Below are 20,043 nucleotides of genomic sequence, written 5' to 3'. Positions count from 1 at the left end.
ATTTCCTGAGCACTTTGTGAGCACAAAAGCTCACACTCAGAAATCAGAGCTTATCTCAGTGCCATGTGTAATGTTTCCTGTTCCCGGCATTGCATGTTTACATTAAGAGAAGCACTCTGCACCAGTTTACGCTGGTTCTGCCAAATATCTCCATCTCGAGACAGCAGGAAGAGGCTGTTGGGGCCCAGTGGGAGGCTGCTTAGGAGCTGCAGAGCTCAGCTGGCGATCTGCTAACTGTAGGAGAGCTATCTACTAGCAACACACAACACCACCAACACCATTTGGCTGCGTCTGAACCACCTTTATAAACCCCAGTGAGACTCAAAAGCAAGCAGAAAGTGAGAGGTTTCTAACCGTGCTATTATTCTCACTTCTCCGTCCCTGCAGCAACATTTAAAAGAAGCCTTTTGAAAAGCATGCGTGGGAAAATTAACCATTTAATTCACCTTTTCACAGATCCCAAACATAAGCCAACGGTTTGAATAGGCATGTCAAGACTGGGGTTAAAAGCTGTTCGAGAACACAGCTTTAAAATGAGCTGACCCACATAAAATTCCATCAGAGGACGTCGATCAGTGCAGATGGCTGAAATGTCTTTTTCATCTCTCCCAAAAAAGCCAGAGAGTCTCTGTCCCTATGGTTACCATTAATCATTTGGCACACTAACTGCCCTCATTATTATCCGTAAACACAACAAACAGAAATAAATCAGGGCAGATGTTAGGGGAAACATTACTAAAACAACTTTCGTTTTTCGAGTCACATGAATGAATGGAAAATAGTAAACAGATGCAGAATAGAGTGTTCTGGATATGATTACAAGGATGATAATGTTAATGGTGATAATGAAGCTCATTGGACAGTCACTGGTGGCTCTGATGGTGATGAGAATGTGTTCTTGGTAACAATAATGTTATTCCTTGTATAGAAGAGAGAGCGAGAGAGAGAGAGATTTGAGATTTAAGTTCACCTTTAATAAAAAACAATTAATTTACATAAAAACACAAAATAACAATTTACACTTTTAGAAACTCATGACCAAGTCATCTTCATACAGCGTACATAGTACATCTCTGATGGTGATGAGAATGTGTTCTTGGTATTATAACAATAATGTTATTCCTTGTGTAGAAGAGAGAGAGAGAGAGAGAGAGAGAGAGAGAGAGAGAGAGAGAGAGGGGTCTCATGAGAAAATAAAAGTATTGTATGTGTTAGAGAAGCAGAAAAACATTGCACAAGGACGGGAGTGACAAATAACAACAGCTTAAATGTAAAATATGACAAAACAAAAAAAAACTGTGAAGCATGAGAAACTGCATGGCTGACATAATTCCAGGAATTGTGGGTAAATTCTTTGATCCAAGTTCACAAGTCTGTGCTAATGCTGATGAGAGTGTGGAAAGGACAGAACAAAGAATCAGCTACAAATAAATTATACACTCAGCCGTTATATTGCAGGATAATTTACCACGGAGTTGAACAAATGGCTAGTGTCGATAAACAACACTTGGACACCCAGAGAAAAATCTCATTAATGGCTGTTTTTAAGTCCCGCTACATAATGCACTGTCTGCAAAAGTGCTGAGACTTTAAAGCGTGCATCTTTGATGTGAGTACAAAGATGGAAAAATAGCTCGAGCAGTTACATTTCAAAGATATAGGATGCAGGAGCCCAAAAGATTTGAAAGGTAATGAGGTGGAAAACAGAGAAGAAGCGGCCATAACTTTGCTCTGTTACCAACAAGTCGGCCCAGTGAGACATGAGAAACATAGAGGAAAGGAGAGGAGGTTTTGACTAATGAGGGATTACCGTGGTGGGGAGGGATGAAAGGGAATTTCAGCCTTTAAAGGGGTCTGAATATTCAGTGGAGAGTCCAGACCTGGTTTTAACCCAGAAAACTCAAACTGGGCCATATCAAAGCCGTCGGTTTGTGGAGTATAAGGATGCATACTTCTTCAGTGCACACCGATGCTTTTTCAGTGCACACTCACGGAACATTTCTGCCTTGAGCTATAAGAATAAAATAAATAGATGGGGGTGAACATAATACAGCTGGGTACATACAGTACATTGATATGCTTGTTATACAATCTAGCCATAGTTGTGTTGTTTTTTCCAAACAGGTGTCCACAGGCAATGTCATGCAAATGGTTCATTATCATATCGCCTGGAGGTGCAATTGTACACTAGCAAACAAAAAACCACACCCAGCATAGCATTTACTTATTGACATTTTCTAATGGTACAATTAAGAAACAATCTGTTTAAACAAGGAAAGGTTATAGCTTCTGTTCCACCACAGCATATCATATAGCAGGAGCCTCTCATTGGATCAGTCAAACATTACACCCATTATTGTCATGACCCGGCTCTCTCGGGGCATGTGTCCTGCGGGGGTGTGTGTGTTCTTTGTTTTGTCGAACATGTGGAGTGCCGTTTGACAGCTCTCCACGTGTCCGGTGTCTGCTTCATCTACCCCGCCCTCGTGTTTCCCTGTTGGGCTTTCCTCACTCACCAGTTTTCATCACTCATACCTGTAGCTCCTTCCCCAATTAGTACTCTCCCCTGCTCTCTTATCTCTTATTATTGCTCTCTTGGACCTCCTGTACATCTCACTCTTCTCCGGTGGAGAGAAACCTCCAGGACAGAGGTGTGTCTCTTCCGTGGATACCGCCGGGCTGAGTCGGTTTCCCGCAGACTCTCGCGGCTCTCAGAGGAGCTAGAAGGAATCTGGTGCTTTCTGGACTGTGCTGCTGGTGTCTGGAAACCGATTTCTCCCTATTTTACCCTGTACTTAATAAAGTATTCATTACCTGCAATTGAATCTCCGTCTCCTCTCTGACAGTCATGACACATTATGAAATATTTTGCCTGTGAAAAAGATGGGTCAAATGACACCGTATGTTGTTCTTAGCATACTTCACGCATTGCAAATTTTGACGCATCGTAACTGGATATGGCGTGATCATAAACAGTCAAATTTCAGGGCAAGAATCGTTCTGTTGCTTATTTTTGAGAAGCACAGCACCCATTTAAAATGGGGAAGGGAGCACGTCCCTGACCTTTCAGGTATTCTACATTCGTCATTTCCACTTAAGAAAATATTTTTTTTAAAGAGCTGTTCCACTCTACACACTGGGCAGTCAGATTAATACAAAAGGATCACAATAGAGCTATGTATCAACACGATTATGATGATCTAATAAAATAAGACATTATCTTGCAGACTTTTCGATCAAACTGCATTATGTTTCTCTGAAGGGCCACCACTAAATTTCATACCAGATCAGATGCTTTTAGACAGACAGAGATGTTTAAGTGAATGACAAGAGTGCAAATGTATTTTATTATGGGAAAAACAAACTTTCCATTGTATTCCATTGTTTTTATACTGAGTAACTTTTCCTAAAATTAATATTTCTGCAAGAGAGTTACTAATCTTTGCATGCAGCAGTTAGCAGTAAGGGGTTCTTCTCTGTGATTTCATTTCCTGTCACGTGTCTTCTTGCAAAGAATTAGCAAAATTGTTCCTTAAATGGTGGTTACACCACCTTGACACTACATGAATTTGACTTGACTCACATGATTCCCCAAATTAATTATAATATTCAGAACAATTGTGTTCCTTTTACTTGTATTTACTATTAAATAGGACTAATGTCAGATTATGCCAAACTAACTGATATGGTGTTTTATTAAGATTTTCACCTCGTTTAAACAAGATCATTTATTTGGTATCAAGTTTTTGCAGTTACACCACATTTACATTTTTGCAATCATTCTTGCAAATATTCTCTCAAAATGATTCAAAACCAGAAATTTTAGACATGGTCCTCAGAAAATAGAATGTATGCCAGTAATCAGCAAGCTTATTTTAAAATGTTAACCCTTTTAAATATAATTAAACCAAAGGGACACAAAAGCATCACGTCACTGACCCGTTTATAGAATTCCCGCCAGATGTTATTTTAGTGTATTCAAGCCCTTTGAATTGTTCAGACCATTCTTACATTGTAGGTTATTTTAGGTTTTATTAAGGATGTTAGGTTGCAATAGTGGAGTCAACGGCTTGTCCCTTTTAATGAATTTTATGTTGCAGCCATAAAGCACATTTAACTAAAGAGAAATCACACAACAGCATACTTGCAGAATAACTCGTGATAATATGATAAAACAATAAAAACATTTTCAACATTTTTTGCTGTTTTGCAAATAAACTCTTCATTTGAACTGTTGGAACAGCTCACGTCCAATCAGATTTAAAGACTGAAACTGTTAGTAGGCATACATGTATAATACTTGACATTACTTGTCCGAGACAAGTTTAAGACAAGGAGTAGGCATCATTAAGGTGTACTTAAAATGTTTTAAAATGCTTCATTGGCAGCCCAATTACATTGCTTCAGTAGAATTCAGCCTATGCATGCATGCGTTCTTCATTGTAAAGGTCATTGGCGGAGAGAGATGTACGATTAAAAAAAGGGGGGTTTCAAAAGGTTTTTGGATTCCATAGAACCTTTTGGTTCCATAAAGAACCTTTAACATCTGAAGAACCTTTCTGTTTCACAAGAGGTTCTTTGTGGAAAAAAAGGTTCTTCAGATTATACAAAGAAAGAGATGGTTCTTTAAAGAACCTTTGACTTTGAAAATTGTTCTTCTATGGCATCGCTGTGAAGAACCTTTTAAGCACCTTTATTTTCAGCCTGATCTCACTGTTTATACGTAGGTATTTGTATGTTAAATGTGGTTCTACAAAACGTACATTTTTGTACGTTTTTATTGATGCTGAAACGTTAAATTTAAACATATTACAATGTATAAAACATAAAAATTGCTACGTGTTTTTAGCTAAAAAACGTAAAATAATAAAATATACGCAAAGCTTGTATCTCATTAAGATATTTGTTTCCATAATTGTATTGATAAGCAATTTATATTATTAGACCCCTTAACCTAAACCTACCCATTTAATAGCAAAAATAAAAAAGATATAAAATGTAATAGACCGAAATATGCAGGAAAATTATGATTTTAGTAACAATATACCATTAAAAATATTTTACAGTTGCAAATCCTCCTACCTCTAAACCTAACCATAACTATTTCTTAAAAATATGTACAGTATAAAGAAAACCATGACAGACAGATAAGTGCAATCACAATAATGTTTTTTATTTAAAAAATACCAAAAGTAGTCCAAATGTCAATGCGCGCATTGTCCTACAAACACACCTCACCCGAAACACGGCATGTCGCAATCTGTGACGAATCCGGCGAGAACCAATGAGCGTTCGATTTTCCTGCCGTAAAACTTGTCGTAAAGATTCTTCGTGGCGCCGGCGGCAACTTTTGAATTTTGTAACGGGCGTGTTAGTGCTGGTGTCATGATGAAGAAAGAAGATCGCCAAATAAAGGCTTGGATTTGGTTATGTTCCTAACAGTCGAGTGGATTCTGAAGATATGTATTGCATCTGATTAATAAAATTGATTCCTTTATTATTGTCGTTTTTGGTGAATTTTATGGTTCTATTGTTAGTCACAGAGAAAACGCCTTTATTTGGCAAACAAAGCAAACATTACATGATAAGTAATGGTTACACATTTTAAGAGTTTAAAGTCTTGTTTCTACTAAACGAGTTGGCAGCAGAAATCAAACAGAACCGAAATAATTTCATAATAACTAAACGAGTAAACTTTAATAAATGCAATTGAAAACATAATACTATTGATATGAGAAATAAATGCAATACAATAAAATACATGTTGATGCGTGATTACGATATGCATAATGATTCATATAATTAACGTTTAATGTGTTGTCAATACGTCAATATTGTGCGTTTAGATGCTGTAAATACGTCAGTATTTTGGGTTTTAGTGTTTGTGCAAACGTAAGTACATATACGTTTTGTAGAACCACATTTTACGTAAAAATGCATAGGAATTCTCAAGAGATTATTTTTAACAGTGCATATGACGATGCTTAACCATGGTAGTGCTTAAAATGTGGAGGGAGTGTACAGTTGCACCTAAATGTGATGTGACAAGAGAACCATTTTTATGAGATTGCACGTTTGTAGAAAATTAACACAACAAAAGATTGTATAACAAGTATGTCAATATACATGTAAGGCTATATTTCAGTGTATCCAGCTGCATTATGTTCACCCCCTCCCTTTTACTCTAATAGCTGAGGGCAGAAATATGATGTCCATTAAAGTATGCATTTGGAGCGTGCACTGAAGAAGCATCAATGTGCTTATGTGGAAAGTATGCATCCTCATACCTCCCCAAACCTAACGCTTGGAGAGAAAAATCATACGAGCAAGAATGTTTTATTTTGCTGCATATTAGCAGCAGTTGTGCAGTGAAAATTCATATAGTAAATTAGTCATAATATTATTTCATCGGTTACTGTGGAGGAATGATACAAAAAAGTAAATTGTCTCAGTGTTGTTCTGGTCCTATACTGTATTTAATGCTCTTGGAAAGTCTATCGTCCAATCAGGTTCGAGAACCGGACATAATTGTTAGTAAGTGTATCCCTGCGTCGAAAATAGCAGTATGACAGTACATACTGAATTAAATGAAGTATCTACTGTACTTCTTGACCGTGAAATAAATTCTATATAGTACGCATGGGTGTCGTATGCAAACGTCCTGAATAAACAACATCTCCCAGTTGATTGTCATGTGACTATGTATGTTCTTACATGACATACTAACGACAACTGTAAAATTTACACTTTTAACGCTTTTTGGTAAATATTTGAAAAGAGCTACTGGCTCGCAGTTTTTTTTTCTGTATTTTTACTTCATTGTGTTGCATACTGTTGTTTTAAATATTGATGCTTTAGAGGTACTTCTATTTCATATACTGATTGTCGCATACTATAAAGTAAGTAGGTGATTTCAGACACAGGGTATAATGCTTTGCTACATTGCTATTCATTGACAAGTGGTAAAAAGAGATGCCCTGCGTCTCAATTCACATACTATCCAATTAGGAAATTAGAATTAGTACATCCCAAATCATAGTATGATGAAATGAGTATTCTCAAAGATGGTATACTGCTTCTGATGAAAATTCGAAGTGTAGATCCATGTACAGTCAAACGGCTGATTTAAATGAAAAGAAGTTGTATTTTGATGTTCGTAACTGTTAATGATCACAGTGTCGTCAGGGCAACAGAGGCCATTTTCGTTTCGCATTAGTATGTCCCAGTGCATGCATACTGTTTTGCTACACACTAAAGTGTATATTCTTATCCATAACAAAAACAGTACACGTTTAGTGCCTCTTATATGTAGGCCTAGGTGAAATGGAAGGCAGCACTGGTTTTTAAAGGTGCAGTCTATAATTTTTGCCTATCGCCATCTCTGTTTGAAACATGAAGGTTTCTGTTCCTCCTTTTTAAAACTATACCTAAGGCCTACCTTTCCTTGGGTTGACGTCAAATGACATTTTCTGCAAAATAGGGCTTGAACGTTCAACATATAAATCACTATTAAAAGTTTACCATTGTGAATCGGCAGAAGGAAACAGTTTTGAGCCTAAATTTTATGTACTAGCTCAACTGATTTCAGCTGTTATTAGACCCCCCCCAAAAAGTTCAAATCATCCCTGTTCAAACGCATTCCTGCATATTACAGTTAAAGATTGTACAAAAACACAGCTGGTCGAAGGACAGCTAGTAACCAACCTCAAAGCAATCCCCCTTGGATTATATGTCGTGTTATCGCGTCGACAGTTAGCTAATCCGAAAAAGCTTCCAAGGTTTGAGCGCCACTAGCTGTCAATCACGTGCCCCCTGTACCCAATATTATCCGACTGCAATACCGGAGGACGCAATTCCAGGACCTGCACTTTTGGGACTGCAAAACCACTTTTGGGTTTATTACACCCAAATACTACTTTATTTCTTACAATTATACCTTATTGCTAACAGCTTAATGTTGAGTAATTATTGTGACTAACTAGCATAATATAATAACACATCAAGCAAAATAAACAATAAATCATGGTATAGCCTTTTCAGTGACTAGATTAACCACATTTCAAGTACAGAGTGAAGACACAATGATGACTTGGGGTAGATTTAAGATTTTGTATATTTGATAAAATAACAAAATAACAGTTGAACACACAAAAAAAATGTTTACATGAACCACATTCATGCACCACTTCATTAATGACCAACTTCATTATATTCACCAACTTCATTGATGACGTTTTCATCGACTCCTAAGAGAGATAAAAGCGTAGAGAGAAAGAGAGAGAAGTGAATGAAATAATGAACATTCAGTTAAACATGTTCAACTCTCTAATTCTAAATTTCATATTTAAAAGATCTTAGTGACCACTAAGGCCGAAGCCTAGTAATGTATCTTGACCAATTTATTTTTTAATCTTTTGTCATACTATTGCCTGCCCCGTTGAAAAAAACAGCATATGCTGGGTTAGGTATGTTTGTTGCTGGTTTGTGCTGATTTAAGATGGTCACATGCTGGTTTATGCTGGTCATGTGCTGGTTTAAGATGGTCATGTGCTGGTTTAAGATGGTCCCCTGGTGAGGAACCAGCACATGACCAGCTTAGACCAGGGCTGCGTTCAGCCCCGACAAAACGTTGCAAAACATTGTTTAAACAGAAACGGTGGTGCGGTTGAACACCCTGTTGTGATGACGCAAGAGTTGAACTCTGGCAGCTGAGAAGGCCATTCTTTGTGTTCTTTTTGAAGAATTTTCGGAGCCTGATGAAATCGGTATAAATACGTGTTTAATACTGCAAAATACATGTCTTCTAATATTCTAAATTGTTCTGTGCTTGAAATCACTTCATATAGACTACACAGTACATGACAAAATCTAGCACGTGGTGTTTTAACAGTCAATTATTATGATGTCACATGTAACAATCAATATTATAAAAAATAAAGTCAAAATGAAGAAACGTGCTCATAACATGCATCGTGGGGTAACCAGGGGCCTATACCATGAAGCCGGTTTAGATGGCTAGCCAGGTAAATTTAGGATTAGTTTGCGCCAACCCTGGGTTTTAGGTACCATGAAAATAACTCAGCTTTAATCTGTGTTCATCGCCATGGTAATTTACGCTGCACAGCTAACCTGCTCCGGAGCAGGTTATGATCTATAGATTAGAGACCTCACACCGAAACTAAACTAATCAGCGGAGAGCAAATTTACATATAAGTGACGCAACTAACTCATAGTTTCTACAATGGCTAGTTATTTTTAATAATGTTTAATAAAATAAAAATACTCATATAAAAAGATATAAATATATATTACAAATATAAAATCAAATAATGGTTACTATATACGTAGGTAAAATCTGATTTTAGAGATAACATTTGCGGGCTTTCCCTTACACTCACATGAAATTAAATGTATTTATATTCCATTATTTTATTGTACTACATACAATATGTATTTCTTTGCATTTTTTTACATTCTTGTCTGTGGTGCAGAACATCTAGGAACACTTTCAGTTTCACTGTGTTGGGACATTTATCTTTGTCCACTAAAGAAACCTTCTATTAAACAGCTACAGTAAGATACAGACAAAACCATACATTGACAGGTGACATCACATATCTTTCAGCACAGCTATTTTAATCATTTTTTAATCAACTTAGAATTCACCTAAATAATGTATCATACAGTAGGCATACATTTTAAAATGTATAAGAAGTTTTTAATACTTTAATGCCTATAACATTCCCTAATGCATCTGTGTTGCGTGTCAGTGCTTTAAGGAAGGTAAAGTTAATGGGGAACAGTACAAAACCCTTTAAATGAATTAAATGTGTGACCAAAGCTCAATTTCAAACTTAAATACAATCTTCTCTTCTTTGTTCTATGACAGAACTGTTTGATAGCTTGTTGGTGGGAGACAGGCTGGGCGATATATCGTACGATTCTTATGCTCTCAGTTTCTCAATGATTTACGGTTAAATGCCGCCACATCCGAAAGCCAGAGAGCGCTCTTGCGCAGAAACTCCGAATATGGGAAACCGAAGCAATTAGTTCCAGGAAATGCCTGTGGCCATATTCTATCTGTTCTTAAAACCTTTTCAGGTATTGTCATGATAATAAAGTTGATTTATAGGAATGATGATAGACAAGTGTTGCTTTTTAAAATACACGTTATAAACGACTCAATCTCGTAGTGATTTTAGATCGAGCAGACGAGCAGTACTTCCTACTGATCAAACAGCCGTAGGAAGAGCTGTGCATAAAACATCGAATCAATTTAGACATGTATAATTAGCCTGAATCGCGATATATATCGCCCAGCCCTCCTATGTATGCCAGAGGTTTTAGCTATCCTGACCACAGAACCACTTCAACATGGCCCTCAGTCAAACCAGAGTCAGGATTGAGATGACCATCAGATTTTTAAATGTACACTTTAGTTTAGGGCTGGGCGATATGGCAAAAAAGTAAACTCGATAGTTTTTTTCTATATTGATCGATAACGATATTTATTTCGATATATATTTAATTAAAAACGGTATTTAAAAGAATCTATTTTAAATACAGTTTATTAACAAAAGTTAACTTTTAACCAGTTAAAATTCAATTAAATTAATGCACTGTTGCAACACAGAGGATATTAGGCCATAAACAACATGTACCAGTTCATTCAGTCTCATTTTGATTCAATTGACTCGTTAAGTACAGGGGGTGTTCATTCAGTACATTCAACCAATGAAAGGGCTCCGTTACTGTGTACATTCGAACGCCATTGGCTCAGCACCTGCGCACATACATAACGCTGCAATAATGTCTTGCTGGAGTAGTGGGATTCATTCAATGCATTCAGTGAACCTTAGTCTTTCAAAAAGACATCTCACATAAACTGTAGTACATTTCTTTAATCATGCAAGCATCTTACATGCAAGGTTCAATATTTTAATGTGCACACAAACTCACTTCATTACATCTCTAATCTGTACAGGGCAGCGCCTCAAGTTTTGTTAAACCGGCGATTGCGAAAAAAATAAGACACTTGATAAACCGCGTGATGACAACTCGAGGTTAGTTTCACCTTTGTTTGCGCTTCCAGTAATGTTTTCCTCATGTTGAGTTTTCTTTGCCAAGTGCAGTATGAAATGGACTTTGAAGCATGATAAAAGCTGCACGCTGACTGACTGTTGTTGCGTTTATTTCTGCGTTCTGTTAGACTGTAAGATTAATCCATATCGAGTCAAAATGCCGATAGTTTATCATCGTTTTTGAAATACATTCTATCGCGATTCGATATGATATCGTTTATCGGCACAGCCCTACTTTAGCTGACTACTAAGTTCACATACTGGCATTTTTTTAAATGTAAATTTAACATTAGCTTCTCTAGTGTATTTTGTTCACATTTCTTCTGTAACCTATGGAGGTAGACACTTCAGTTTCTGGGGAAGGTTGTGAAATGTCCTACAATAACAGAGACACCAGTAACGTAACATAAATCCTCACATTCACACGTTTGCCATATTGAATAGAAGCCTACAGTACATTGCCCTCTATAACTCTTTCAGAGCACACAGATAGTTTCTCTTCATCATGTGCTTCATCCTCATTAATAAAGATAAACTCAATGATAACTAATATAAGGCAGGGTATTTTCATCCGCTGTGGGGGCACACGCTCACATTTTACACATACATTATATATTACATTACTGTAATATTTACCTTAAGAAACATACGGAACTCCTTCTTTCCATGTTGAACGCGATTGGTTTTGCGATGCCGACGTCACTCGTTCATGTGCACGGCACGCGCGCTCGAACTAATCTTAGCTTCAGGATCAAAGTTTGAGTTGACAAAGAAACTCCATGTACCAACAAAGCTTGATCACATTGGTTTGGTTTTGTCAACCCAAAACTAAAATCTTTAACCCCGAGTTTGTTCAGCTACATTCATGGTACAGGCCCCAGGTTGACTGTGAGCATGTGACAATTAAAACATTAAGATTAATTTAAATTACTTAAAATGGAAAAACAATGAGTATAATTAACAAGGTTTCACAACAAAGTGCTACATATTGTGCTGGCTAGGCCTAGGATTAATAATCATCCCATAGTCACTAAATCAACATAAACTTGCCAGTCGTGCAACGGTTTTGTTAAACGAATACAATAACAACTCGTTTTACATATTTACAGCATTAGAAGCTTATTGTGGCTAGTGCATTCAAGACTATTTAGCAACTCACGATCAACTCACGATCAACTACATTAACTTTCCAATTAAATTGTTCACAATTGTTTTTATTTGATAATCGCACTCTTATTGCCGTCCATACTTCAGAAAAACACGATGCACTTGTATGGAGGACTAAACCTGCAAAAATTATAAATAAATGAATGTATAAATAAATAAATATATAAACGAATAAATGTAATAATATGAAAATAAATACAGGAATGAATGGTTTGATAAAACAAAATAATTCGTTTTAGCTATTATTGATCTTAGCTTTAACTTTTCTTTTCATTTTTTAAATTGATTTATTATTTTTTGTGTCCATTTTTAATTATTTTTAATTATTATTATTTTTTATTTTTAGATTATTTTATTTATCCTTTCCTTTTATTTTTACATTTATTTATTTATACGTTTATTTATTTTTATATTTATTTATTATCGCATGTATTTATTTCCACTTTTATTTATTTATTCTTGTATTTATTCTTACTTTTCTGTGTCTTGTATGATAATTAGATGGGTTGGTCTTGCCTACTATTGGTTCAGCGTAGATTGAAGCGTTTGATCGATTACTCTTGACTTGTTTTGGACTAACGTCACGTCACTCACTGATCGTTTGCTTCGTGTATAACGTTTATGGCGTGCGCACAATTAGCTAGAGAGTTACAGCATTTAGCCAATGAAGTCGATAACCATGCATCAAATGACTATGTGTCATTCAGATTAGATGCATTTATTGAGGATTTATTACAGATTGACGGAGAGATAAATGACAAAGTTCTTCAAAATCTGTGCGAGTCAGGGGGTGCTAAGGTGGTGACCAAGTTCCGGTTACAGGTCCTCTGCCAAAGAGGTGCATGAACGACCTCAGCAGATTCGTCGATTCTGAAAGCACAAGACGACTTGATATTAAGATGTCTAATAAACACAGACTTTCTTGTTACATGATTTTGACATTCTTGTTAAGATTGCAAATTATTGGTATGATCGCCCGTAACGGCTGAAGCGAGGTGAAAAAATAAATAAAGCGATTTGACACGGGATTCGTACCCATACAATAAAGCGAGGCAGCGTGTCACTACGGTAACAATCACACTAAGCTATTTCGCAATGCTAGCTGCTGCGGATCTTTGCAATAATATCAAGATGTCACACAACAATATGCAGCTGGATGAATCAAGGGAATATGCCCGTTTTAACTTGTGACCTCTGTGTTATTTATCTCTTATGGAATGTAGTTTACGAGTACCGTTTAGTAACCACGTCTTTTTAGAAGGAATGGTTTCCATTTGATGGCCCCTGTAGTGAAAGAACGATGCTCATTACTACCGTGTTAACTTGTGACTTAAGTTCACTATGTCTCAATTCATTTACATTATGTTACATCATGTTACATTAAATCTTTACGCTTTTTCTAACCGAAAGGCTGCTTATAACTATCACTTTGACAAAGCGTTAGCTTGCGACTTCGGTTTACAAGCTCATCTGTGTAGTTAAACCTTATTACATTTTGTGCTTTATGATTTTCACCAGTTGAACTGTAACACCACCATAGCACCCTCTGACTCGCACAGACTTTGAATGTGCTGCAAAGAGGCTAACAACCGAGGAAGAACTTTGTCATTTATCTCGCCGTCAATCTGTAATAAATCATCAATAAATGCATCTAATCTGAATGACACATAGTCATTTGATGCATGGTTATCGACTTCATTGGCTAAATGCTGTAACTCTCTAGCTAATTGTGCGCCCGCCATAGTTACTTAACGTTATACACGAAGCAAACGATCAGTGAGTGACGTGACGTTAGTCCAAAACAAGTCAAGAGTAATCGATCAAACGCTTCAATCTACGCTGAACCAATAGTAGGCAAGACCAACCCATCTAATTATCATACAAGACACAGAAAAGTAAGAATAAATACAAGAATAAATAAATAAAAGTGGAAATAAATACATGCGATAATAAATAAATATAAAAATAAATAAACGTATAAATAAATAAATGTAAAAATAAAATGAAATGATAAATAAAATAATCTAAAAATAAAATAATTAAAAATAATTAAAAATGGACACAAAAAATAATAAATCAATTTAAAAAATGAAAAGAAAAGTTAAAGCTAAGATCAATAATAGCTAAAACGAATTATTTTGTTTTATCAAACCATTCATTCCTGTATTTATTTTCATATTATTACATTTATTCGTTTATATATTTATTTATTTATACATTCATTTATTTATAATTTTTGCAGGTTTAGTCCTCCATACACTTGTCGTTTCCGTTGTCGCTAAAAATCTAGGGTCCTAGAAATGCGGTCCTGAAAGTGCAGCATCCGGGTTTTCAGGTATATGCGAGTCCCCTGTACAAAACTCAGCTCCGCCCCGCGTCCACGCTAAACTCACTCAGTCATCTCAACGAGACGAGAGCCGGAGGATTCAGACATTCGACTACACGGACGTCCTTTACCGCTGGAGCAGCACCACCGTTCATGCAACACGCCTGCAGAGCTCTCTTTGTTAGTGGTGATCGAGAAGAACACATTAGTCTCTCGAGCGAACAATGAACGCGGGCTGATTTCTCAGGTAAGCCGCGTTTCTCATTTCGTTATACGAAGACCGTTTGCTGTCCTAAAATTAAATTACCTTTTCATGATTGACATACCGAGACGCGTTTGTTCAGTGGTTTGTTTGCTTTCTAAAACAGATGAACGATCCGCCGTGGACTCCACGCTGTTGTGTTGCCTCAGTGAATCGGTCTCATAACACAATCTGAGACAAAAACCGACGCGCTATCAAATCAGTTGAGCGCTTGCACGGTCTGCGCAGATATGCATGCGCTGGTTCATTGCATTCGGTTTAATCTGTGTTTTTATTTGAAATCACGTGCGTGTGTTGAAAACAAGCGCAGTGTGTTGAGTTGAGTGCGCGTTTAACCCTGCCCCTCATTCGCTGCCACTTCGTTTGTTATGCATGCTTAAAGTTGCATGAAATACATTAAAACTGCATTGAGGTGACATACAGTCGTATGTAGTGGTGTGTACAGTCCCATCACTTGCAAAGGTGAGAAGGCTGATGGGAGCATTTTTATCAGGTGGGCAGCAGAGCTGGAAGTTTTAATGTGCTGGATAACAGCTAAACATGTGGGTACCTATGAGGGTACAATTTCAAAAGAAATTGCATTTGGAAATGAATGGTTTGTCCACACAGAATAGGCCTATATGGAAAGCTCTTAATTGACTTACAATTGGCCAAATTATGCTTAATTAATCTTCGTCTCTGTAAGGGATATGGGAAGCTCTTAAAAACAAGGTTCCCAGAAGGTTAATTGTCGGACTGTATGGTTCCTTAAGAACCTCCACACAACCTTTCTGTTGCACAAAAGGTCAGAAATTTAAAGACCCTTTGGCTAAAAGGTTGTTTGGGGATTTTGTGGCATTGTTTAGAATAACCCATTTAAGGGAGTGCAGGGTGTAGTAAACTTTAAAAATATTATGAATTATTATATTGTTATGCATTATAAATCACCTTTAGAGTATTATTGGTGGTTAGGATTGGCATAAATGCTGTGCACATTTTCAAGTGTGTGTGTGTGCATTCGTGCATGCGTATGGCGCAGTCTGTGAATCCAGGCAATTTTCCAGTATGACAAGAACAACAAATGCTGTGACAGACTCAATCCAGATGAATTCAAAAGAACAAGGGGAGCTTTCCTAGAATAGGGAAATGAGTAACAGTGACTATCAAAAACTACAGATGTGCTTCAAAACAATATTGAAGCAGAAGATAAAGACCAGACACAAAGCCTACATTGTGTAGAATGCATTAATATTGCCACACACACTGCAGACCAATGAACAGCAGAAGTAAACAATGCATTTTAGTTCAGATTAATTTATTTAAGCAGTAAAGTGTCTGTCTATTTTGTTAATAGTTAATGATGTTTGACTTTTTGCGTTGTTTATGTTGGTTGGCAAATCTGGTTACTTATAAAAAGGAAGTCTGTTAGTCATCTCTGTTATTATTCCATGGAAACAGATTGGCAAATGACAGAATTAAGCAGTTAAATCTATATGAAAAGTGTTATGTTAAGAGTGGTTATCAGTTAATCAGTGTGAATTACAGTGGCTTGACAAACAGACATGCATTAACATGGATTATAGATCTGTAGAGATCCAGGTGCCAGACCATAATTTTATACCAGCTCTTAATGGCCCCTCGGTGGAGGAAAATATGATCCGCATATGAAAACATATGCAATAGATGCTGGAGGCTATTGTTGAAATTTTGTTTTAGAATGTAATATGACACATACAGACTGCATTATCACATATGGCTTTTACACATTGACTCTGTGGTTTATTGACCATCACTGCATCTTGCAGTCCTTGATCGATGCTAGTGGATTCAATGTATTCAATGTTTTATAGATTGTAAAAGGGATCAGTGGATCACAGTTAACATTTAGTTCTTTGCTCCTATTTGTAATACGTTTTCTCCCTTTCATCTAACCTGTCACTTAAATATAATAATCATATTTTTTTTTGTTCTGTTGCTTTTGGCTGTTTATTGTAATTGAATTGGCTCTTTTACATTTTTAAACAATTTTGTATCGTGACTGTTTCACACTCTTTGTCCTACCTATATAGACGGTTTCAAAGCAACAACATAAACAAGCGTTACTGTGCATGTGCACGTTCGTTGACTGCCCTTAACTTCCGGTACACATTCTCAAATAATAGAGTGCCTGTAGAACATGCAAAAAAGGCCGAGAAGAACTGTTACTTGGGTTAATTTGCCTCTCTAATATTTAGACTATATATTTAGACCAAGCTCAACCGCTAGATGTCCCATATGGTTTCTTTAAATGCAACAAAACTACAGGACCCATTCAACAAATTGTTTATTTAATAAAATTAACATGCAACGAAATTCAATAAATTGTTTATTTAATACAATTATTATTCTATAAAATAATAAAAAAATAATGAGCATAAATTAAATAATATATAAATAGTTATATTATTAGGCACTAGCCAGATCGATAAACAAGCACAGACCGGAAATTGAATGCAGGCCAGGTGTGCGCATCCGATGAAACGGTCTATAGCTTAACCAGTGTCAGCTATGTACTTCACAAATTCGTGTCCAAGTCAGCACAACCTTTTCGTGTCACTCAGCACAACTTTAAACATACTATGTGTTTATATATTATACAGCGTTTCCCATACAATACATTTACTTGGGCGGTCTGCCCAGGTATATTTATGGCCGCCCAAGTATATTTGGCGTCACATTTTTTTTATCCATCCGTGCTAATGACAGTATCTGCAATCAAATAACTAGTGAATAAAAAGTGCTTGCCCGTCTTGTCTCCTTCCTGAATTGTTTGGTGTGAGTGGAGCGTGGCCGCATGCGCGTCCTCATCTTCCGTGTTCGCATGCACTCTCTCTTCCGATGAGCTCCATGTGTGTGCGCAAGCCCTCGGCCTCTCTTATTTAACTGTCACTTGCATTTAAAATCAAAGAAGCGTTCGTAATACAGCAACACATTGTCGAGAAAGGGCAAACAGCATCTTTATTGTAGATGTACTGTATTGTGATTTTGTCTATGATGTTGCGTTTATAAATCAGAATTTTAGCAGCGGTTAATGTGACTGCTGGTGGCATCCTGTTGTAAAATGTTGTTGCTTTGAAACCGTCTATATAGGTAGGACAATGAGTGTGAAACAGTCACTATACAAAAGTGTAAATCGTGTTTTCAAAAAACGTCCTGAGTGCCTTTTTAAAACGCCAGCACCGGCGTCTTTTTCTGCAGTTCAGAGCGTCTTTTGAGGTTGAAAAAAATTAAACTTTTCTGAAAAAAAATGCCCTATGTCAAGCTCCTTTTTCACAGCTAACCAATGACAGAGACCTGTCATTTCCATAACAACATGCGAGGAACGTGATTAGTCGAGAAGGCTCAAGCTCGAAAAAATAAAATGGTGGCCGAAGCACCCGTTGGAGGATAGTTTTGTATAAAGAAAGTTAATTTTCACTTCCAACAACTTCTGATTGCATTTCTGTCGAGAAATTAGTATTGTAGTTTTTAAATATGTGATTTAGTTATTGCAAAAACGCTCCTTGTTTATAATTGAAATAGACTTCCGTTACGCTGCCTATGTCTCTCTGGGCTGCCTTCCTGCGCGAAGTCATGGTGTTCGGCTGCTATTTGTAACCACACACTGCAAGCTTTTTTTTACTAAAAAAGCGCTTTTGTCAACTTTTTCTTGTCAAAAAAAGTGCTAACACTAACATGACGTGATGACGTCACAAATGTGCTAATTAGTTTGTGACGTCACCAGCGCCACAAGTCTGTCAAAATCCTATGGGAAACACTGTACATGTACATATTTATAACCTGATATTAGGGAAGTCGTACATATTTTATGTTTTTCAGCATTTTTCACAGTTAAAAGAGAAAATACCAGTGGTGCTGTCAGAGCGAGTAGAACTTTAGCACTGCTGAGTAATTTGAAGAATTAATCAGACGTAAGTCATTACATCCCAATGTAAACAAAGAGTATCAGGCAAATGTAATTATCAAACGATGACCTCATTAACCTTAAACGACACCAAATCTTTTATATAATACAAGGACATTTCAGAAGGATGGAGAACAGGCAGAGTAATAGACATTACCGCACGTTTTGAACAGGGATTTTGTTGGCTTTTTTACACTGTGCCTCTAAAGCTGAAAGTATTTTGCTGATGCGTCTTTTCCACTTCAAATAGCTTGGTAGCTACATCAGGAATTTAAACAGAAAAAAAAGAACTCGGAACTTAAATTATATGGCCCTAATTTACCCAACTGTGACATTACTGTCCTTTGTCAGTTACCTGCCTATGTGATAAAAATAATTATTTTTATGTGTATATCTTTTTCTAATATAACAGACATTTTATACTTGTGCTACAACTGTTTGGTCTGTGCTACAAAACTTTAAACCCTAAGTTAATGTATATCAACACACTTTTTAGTTATTTGTAACATGTCCTAATCATGTGTCACAGTATGTTTTTGTGAATTTGTCTTTAAACAGTAAAATGCTGCCCAACATGCCATAATTAATAACAGCCATCAGAACATGTAATGTAGGTGGGATTACCAGTGAAGAAAGAAACAAGTCAACTGTGCATGTTCTCATCTATGAACTTTCTAAAAATGCTGGGTTATTTTCAGTCCATTATTGGGCCAAAAAGGTACAAACCCAATGGTTGAGTTTTAAATAAACCTATGCTGGGATACCATTACCTTTTGTTTAAGCAAGCTAATGTTGGCCATCATGTTAGCAAGTGAATTGGGCTAAGCAAATCATGGCACATTATGGCACATGGTTTAAATGGCAGGGTTCCTACTCGTTTTGGAAAAGTATGGATTTTTATTTGATTGTTTTCTAGGTCTGGATTAGTATGGAAAATTGAGTATGGAGAAAATTATGAGTTTCCAGACTATTGCCCTATTCGGTTTTCTAAAATATAAAATTAAGAATTTCTGAAAACAAATTTATTTTTATGAAGTTTGGAGCATGTTTTGAGCGCTGCCAAAAGATTGGCGCTAGACCAAATCTGTTGGTGAAATGTTTGCTGCGATTGGATGTTACGCGGTTAGGGCTCCCCTACTGTTTGACTAGCCTAATGTTTTATCATAGAAATGTTAGGGGGCCGTTCACATGTCAAAAGACATGTGAACGGTTAATTGCGGTTACCACTAAATCCTGCTGAAACCGAGCTGGCTGCGATTATGCAAGGTATCGATTATTTTATTGA

At 36.6% G+C, this 20,043-nt stretch overlaps 1 protein-coding gene and 1 long non-coding RNA gene across 2 annotated transcripts in view; one reads left to right on the top strand and one right to left on the bottom strand.

Annotated features, from left to right (window-relative positions):
- Positions 1–1,157: 1,157 nt before the first annotated feature.
- Positions 1,158–20,043, bottom strand: part of LOC130555440 (uncharacterized) — a 28,214-nt gene continuing 9,328 nt past the window's right edge. The window contains exon 4 of the long non-coding RNA XR_008963124.1: positions 1,158–8,246. This is a non-coding gene — a long non-coding RNA (uncharacterized LOC130555440). The remainder of the gene's footprint in view (positions 8,247–20,043) is intronic.
- The window catches only part of st6gal2a (ST6 beta-galactosamide alpha-2,6-sialyltranferase 2a), a 79,734-nt gene continuing 74,254 nt past the window's right edge, over positions 14,564–20,043 (top strand). Inside the window, exon 1 of the mRNA XM_057335650.1 lies at positions 14,564–14,821. The gene's annotated coding sequence lies outside the window, so the exon portion shown is untranslated. The remainder of the gene's footprint in view (positions 14,822–20,043) is intronic.

The sequence above is a fragment of the Triplophysa rosa genome, linkage group LG6 (genome assembly GCF_024868665.1).
Source record: "Triplophysa rosa linkage group LG6, Trosa_1v2, whole genome shotgun sequence".
NCBI classification, from domain to species: domain Eukaryota; kingdom Metazoa; phylum Chordata; class Actinopteri; order Cypriniformes; family Nemacheilidae; genus Triplophysa; species Triplophysa rosa.
This window is presented reverse-complemented; position numbering and strand designations above follow the sequence as displayed.